At 39.6% G+C, this 7225-nt stretch overlaps 1 long non-coding RNA gene across 1 annotated transcript in view; it reads left to right on the forward strand.

Annotated features, from left to right (window-relative positions):
* The window catches only part of LOC148351303 (uncharacterized), a 30539-nt gene extending 24344 nt beyond the window's left edge, over nt 1-6195 (forward strand). Inside the window, exons 2-3 of the long non-coding RNA XR_015852960.1 lie at nt 5864-6045; nt 6131-6195. This is a non-coding gene — a long non-coding RNA (uncharacterized LOC148351303). The remainder of the gene's footprint in view (nt 1-5863; nt 6046-6130) is intronic.
* Nucleotides 6196-7225: the final 1030 nt, after the last annotated feature.

Below are 7225 nucleotides of genomic sequence, written 5' to 3' on the forward strand. Positions count from 1 at the left end.
AAAGAGAGACGTGCAACCAGTCGGAGTGCCGACTGACTACCAGAAACCAAATATGTTAACGACAGTACAGACTAGAGAAACGGATAATAAGCCAAGCCTTAAGAGCTTGTGGACCACTCCAGCACCTAAAGTGACGATACAGACGAGAGTGGTAACGATACACCAAAGATCAGAGAAACCTACACCCACGGCGACAACACTGAAGAGTGAGGTTACAACGCCGACGGCCAAAAATGAGTGCACTGTCAGTACGTAAAATTCAGGATAATTGTGTAGAAAAGGAAAACCATAACCAAAACTCGGTGGTTGTGTAGGCGCATGGCTTCAATGTGCACTGACTTAATTAAACTAATTAAATTAAATTTTTGTGGGCCCTCTGTCTTGTCATATGTTTTATGTTTGTTCAATGTTATAAATGTTTGTATTATTTCCTGTATTCTTATCTTTCTTGTCTTATATGGTTGTCCAGCGCTGGCGTTTAATCGGCCCACGTAACTGAAAGAAATAACAGAAAAATATCGAAGGAAAAAAAAAAAAAAGGAAGGAATACAGTGCTCATTGAAACGAGAAAAACGTTTTTTAAAGAGTAAGACGGTTTAAAATGTATTGATTTAGATGGAACCGATAACACGTCTCGTAAGGAATCGAAAACGTTTGTTTTTTGGGAAATCGTTTTGACGCTATGGGTGTGCAACATAACGTCCGGGAGCCTATGGAGTTCCCAGAAAATAAATGTTTTTCAATTGGAAAACGATAAATTTGGGAGTGAAAAGTTTAGAAAAATTATGTTTGAGTTATTTTAGATGCATTAAGTTAATGCCAGAATATCACCATGAAAAGATAAAATAGTAACAGAAAATGAATAAAAATATTTCGGTTTACAGTTCAAAATTGGAAAATTAAGGAATGTAAAGACGAGGAAAAAATCAAATTGAGTGAGTTGGGATGGATTAATGTGAGATGAAAGCATTGTTATGCGAAAGTAGTGAGTGAGTAAGATGACCCGTTGTAGATCAATGCACGTCATTTTCACATTAAGTAGGCGATGCGAATAGTAGATTTAGTTGGTTTGGACAAGAATTGAAATTAAAATAAGATAAAATTAAGTGAGATGGTTATATGTCAATTTCCCATTGAACTGGTGGGCTAAAAAGCTTTAAATTCCGGATTGGGATCAATATCTATCTGGATAACTCCGGATAAGACCGCAGAATGGATTAATTACATTTATTGATTTATTACAACCAACGACGTTTTATTTGTTACACTAACAAGGCCTTTAGTACAATAGGAGAACGTCATGATTTTTATCTGGCAACATCAACAGTCGGGAAAACCTACACTAGATGATGGAGCATCTGCGGGAATGGACACATACGATGATCTGGACTAAATGGAATATCTAATAGTACTTTCGGTTGACACACAACAAACAATAGCGCTAGGAATAATAGCTACAAGTATGTTGTTTTCTAATTGTGATTCTTTTGTTGGTATGTCACACTGCCGGGGAGTAAGCTGCTGTCTAGGATGGTCAGGATGCATCGTCGCTTCCGGGTTTTGGGCTGCATGGAAACTGCGCGTGATGCCTGCTGGGATGAACACTCACTCCAACATCTGACTTCACGACACCCGTTGACGAATACGACAATGCATGGTCTTCAAAATGTTCACGGGGGTCAGGCCAAAGGCCGATGTGTATACTGTATCGCTATCCAATCATGCACTCATCTTGAAATGTATCAACGACTGTTACCAAAATTTGTTAACACTTATCAGTTCATTTATTCATTTACCTTTATCACGTACCGATCAACCGTCGACGGTCTACGTGTATAATCCAGTATGTACGGATAAAAATAAATGAGGGGGGGTTAGTGCATGGGTCAGGTGTTTGGAGTGTTGGGGGTTTTTGTTATCGAAACATGAATAACAAGAGTTGGGATAATCGCAGCAGGCTGACCGCCAGAATTTTATTTTTATTTTTTTTGATTCCGATAGTGCTGTCCGTGTAGCTATGATTTAAGATATTTTACCACTACCCTGTATTGGTTTTTTGATTTTAATTTCCATTCTAAGTGGGAGTTATAAACGCCCAAAGGGGGGATATGTTGTGGAAAATAAACTTGCATTTGTAGAATAGAGTTGCATACATTTAGAAAGAAATGTAGAAAGACTTGCTTACAGTGTGACAGAATGTTGACATCATTTCGGGAAGGTCTTTGGGACCTTCAAGGACTCTCTGAGCAAACTAAGGCGAACAACATGTCCTATTAAGGGTACGACAGCATTTTCCTTGTTGTTACCGAGGACTAGGGCCGCCTTTTGGGTTGTACTCAAACTGAACTATAAAAGCGTTGTTATGTCTGGAGTTCTCTGAGTTTCTTTGGGATGACGAAATAAAGAGCTCCCCCTCATGGCAAGCCCCTGTGTACTTTATTAAATCACGTAAGAAGACTTAAAAGATTATCGAACCTACATTTTCTCCTACATTCGTAAGTTCAATTTGTTCTTAAGTTGTATGTTTAAGGTTTTTATAAGTCTATTTGAGGCTTGTATAAGTAACCTGCATTGTTTTGTACTAAAAAATAAATTTCATAAAATAATATGCTCTATAAAGATAAAAAAAGGTAAATCTAACTTACTTTTAAAAGATGGGCTTCAAGAGTTATTTTACTTCCTCCTCCGTGGTTAAAAGTGGCCGAAAAAAAGGGATCCAACCATTTTATCAACAGCATCAAGCTTCCATAATCATTTCAAATGAAACGGCTCACCTTTTCTTTTCACATTACACCAACCATATTGAATGGATGCACGAGATATTAAAGAATATATATGACAAAGTTGTTGGCGTGCTGGAGATACAATATAGAATGTTTACACACAAACTAGGAAGATGAAGCAGATTTTTTTTTCTTCCGGGTGGATGATGGGTGACCTCTCACAGCGCCACACGCCGGTAGCGGCGGAAGAAAGTACTACAGTAGTGTCCTGTACTTGGAAAAAGGTGCACACAATACAAAATCTAACTTACAGCAATGTCCGAATGTTTGTATCTACCGTTTTTTGTAAGTCGAATGTTCGTAGGGAAGGGGAAGGTCTGTATACACCAGACGCAACAGACGCGCCAGACACGCGCTCTCTTTCTCCTTTGCCCAGCTCGGACTGCACTGACAAGAAATACGTTGGTATACTCGTTTGCAGTATTTTTGTGACATTTAAAAAAATAACTTTTCTGGCACCTTATTTTGAAACCATTATGCGTCCATCCATCCATATTCTGCACTGCTTATCCTCAGTCGGGTCGCGGGGGTGCCTGAGCCAATCCCAGCTATCTTTGGGCAGCGGGCAGGGGATAAACTCAACAGGTTGCCAGCCAGTCGCAGGGCCATTATTAGGAAGAAAATTACAGTCAAAATCGGCCTCAACACTTTTAGGTGACACATCACTTAGAGAGACACAATTTAAGTGGTTTATTTATATTCATGTGGGACACAGGCTCCGGCATTATTATTATTTAATAGATTTTGTGAAATCATCAAACATCACACAGTGAAGTAAAATCTGCTGAAGGATTAGCTTTTGTCTATAGAGTGGGTTTGGCAGTCTTGTAGAATTTTGTTTTGAAAAAGAAAAAAATCAAAATATTTTGGTTTAACTGCTTTTTGATTAAAACAGTTCCCGACCCCTATGCTAACCACTTACTAAAGATTTAAATATATAAGTAGATCACCCCACCATCAACCTGTGACTGTCCGCTTTTTATGAGTGCATTATTTTTGGTTTCATGTAAATTGAATGTATGCATGAAAATTTATTTCTGTATGGATGCATATACACACGCTAAGAGGCCTGTTTACATGCTCCTACATTCTGATGCGCTTGCACTTTTTTATACAGGAAGGAGACTTTGGGCCATAACAGAACTGCCGTTCCTGCCCATTGATCTTTAAAGGGCCTTGCGCGTACCACATTCAAATAGAAGCGCATGCATTAATGGTGAATACCTTAAAAAAAGACAACACCGGCAAACGTCAAGATTTACTAAGATAACACATTTTAAAGAGTCTCGTCTAAACTCTGATGGTGGGCAGTGTTGGGAATAACCGCATTATAAATAACGTCAATACTTGAAGTACAGAATGCATCTACTTGTCTGACTCACTAGAGATTTTGATTTATTATAATAGAGTGAAACTCAATTCATATCGTTTTATAGTTGCCTTTTGTAGTGAACAAATTTCTTGGGGCGGCAGTAGCTCAGGAGGTAGAGCGCTCGTCTTGGGATCAAGGGATCCCAGTTCGAATCCCGGCTCGTCCGTGTTACATGTCGAAGTGTCCTTGGGTAAAACACTGAACCCCTAATACTCCCAATAGGCAGGTTAGCGCCTTACATGGCTGCAAGGCCGCTATTGGGAAATGTGGAGCACATTGTAAAGCGCTTTGGAAGTCATTGACTTGAAAAGCGCTATATATGTCTCATCATGGCGGCGCCCCTGTTCGGCTGCGGCTGCATCGGCTCGCAACAGTTTTTTACACGTCGGCCATAAGACCCAGTCTTCGACTCAGTTTTGACGACGCACAAAGTCGGCTCGAACTGCAGATTAAGATACGATCGCAGTTTTTTTTGCTGGATATGCGATCATCCAGACATCAAGCGCTCGGTGCTACGACCACTCGGGAGTGTTTATTAGCCACGGACTGCTATGTCAACAATACCCAGCGGCCTACAAAGCAGCGAAGCAGAGTGGCAAGACAGCGGCGTGACCGCCGGACGAGGAAGCGAGGTTGTCGGGCTAACAGCTAGGCTAAAGGCTAAACGCCTCTCCCATCCATTCTCCAACGTTCGCTCTCTGGACAATAAACTGGACCATTTAACAACTGGAAGTGGCATCGAACCGCGAGATGACGAACTGCTGCGCTAAAATTCTGACGAAGACATGGTTAATCTTATCTATCCCGGCTGACGTTCAAAGAAACTGTGCGGGTCAGATGTATCGACATTTCGTTCTGTATACCCGTGTATACGAATGACAATAAAGTAAATCTGATCTGATTTGATCTGATAAATGCAGATCATTTCATTTTCATTTCATTTAAGTACAGTAGGCTTTGTCTACCTGAGCTGTTGTCTCAGGCTATGAGTTAGATTTAATGTATTAATCTCACTTTATACAGCATTGTTTACTGCTGATCGTTATCCTATGAAATTGTTCACTGTTTATTTTTGTTGCACTTCAAGTGTAGGATAAAATCTCTTGCTGACCAGGTGCAATGACACAACTCCCTGTCTGTTCTTCTCTATTCAACTGACTCAAATACTGCTGAGAAAATTTCAAATGATTTGACATACAACTTTTTTATGGCAACTGATATAATTAATTTCCCTAGTAACTAGTTACTTTTGCTATAGAGTAACGCAGTTACTAACTCAGTAAGTTATTGGAAAAAGTAGTAAGTAAATATAACTAACGGTGGATAGAGTAGCCAAAACTCAAGTAAAAGTACTGTCACTTCAAAATTATATTACTTGATAAAAGCAAAAATAGTCACCCAAATACTTACTAGAGTAAAAGAGTACTTTGTGAAAAAAATTACTCACGTTCTGAGTAACTGTAGCATTGTCGTATTTATTGATTTTTTTTAAAAACGACCAATCAGATCATCAAGTTATCAAAGTCCATCCAATAAACAAAGAAATACATTTAATTTAAAAGTATATTCAAATTATCAACGTAAATTCAAGTGCTTTAATAAACAATAAAATACAAATAGTATAAATTAAATAAATAAATTAATCACTGTCAGAAAACCAGAACAGACCAGTGGACCCCAGAGCATTCATTTTAGTCTTTCATTAAAGAAGCGTTCAGGGCTTGCTGGAGACGTGATGGCCGTCAGACGTCAGCAGCGGCGCCGGGGAGATAACTTCGGAACGAGTCGTCAATCGTAGTGCGGAAATCAGGCAGGTCGTGTTTACCGGGGCTGGAGAAGAAATCAAAACGTGGGACGGAAACAGGTCGGATTGGAGGCAGGCAGAATCGGGTAAGCAGAGTTCTAAACGAACGGGATATCGGGAGAAACACACAGTTACAAGAATGTACGCTCTGACACTCCCTTCTGGTTGCAGGGCCTTAAGCCAGGAGTGCCAGCCAGTCAAAAGGCGCCCACCCAGGCGCCACATGATTGCTCCAGGTGATCTGAGTTAGTAATCATGATAATCACACGTAGTACCAAGCAGTACATTCAAAGCCCCAATACCTATCTTACTAGGCTTTGCAAGCGGATCAACAAGTTTGTTTAGGTAAAACAAGGAGACATTGTACATTGTAGTTGGACTTTCGCACCCTTTTAAAGGGGAACATGATTTTGATTTAAGGGGAACATGATTTTGATGTGAAGCCAGTGGTGCAGCTCCTCTTCTGTGTTTTTATAGTCAGTATTACTAAGCAAAATTTTCGATTTGTTTCCTCCTTAAACAAAATTTCCCCCGCTGAAGTTCATGGTCATGTGACAAGGCTGCTATGTTTGATTGGTTAAACATAGTAGAGGCTGGCGGAGATCTCCTTTATAATAAAGACATTGGTGTGTGTAACACCGAGATGGCTCACAATGTGAGTAATGCCGGCATGCCATTTTAGTTTCACAGCAAACGCCCTTGATCAGGCGGATATCATCTGAGTTGCAAAAAGCGATGGAAGGGGCGCTGCGCGGCGCTCATGTGGTCTGGTCGAGCTCTTGTGGTTCACTCAGTCCAATGCCAATTTAAAGTTTAAAATTTTTCACAAGACAAGTGGCATGTTTGTCACAGGTTTTACACACTATATTATTGTTAGAGAGTAATGTTTTTTGAAGGTATTAGTAGGAGGAGAATGATGTGGAGGAGAATGATGTAAAAACCAATAATTTCTCAGAAACTGTCAATCAAATGAATGAATGAATTAAACTTTTATTTTGAACACGACAAAAGCCAAAACAAAACAACAAATAAAAAAACAACAACAACACAATAGTAACGTACATGTTCCAAAGGGAGTAGGAAGAAGCATATGCTTATCAAATCCTACCCCCAGACTTCCTTAACAATTGCATCCCACATCAAGATCCCTTGTGTATTCAGATGTAAAAAACACGTATGAATATACATATTTACATTGGCTCTGTGGATACATAATGTCTTCATTATGATCACCATCACTACTTACATCACATTTTTACCATCATC

This window comes from Urocampus carinirostris, chromosome 15 (genome assembly GCF_059441175.1).
Source record: "Urocampus carinirostris isolate Australia breed hairy pipefish chromosome 15, RoL_Ucar_1.0, whole genome shotgun sequence".
NCBI lineage: Eukaryota > Metazoa > Chordata > Actinopteri > Syngnathiformes > Syngnathidae > Urocampus > Urocampus carinirostris.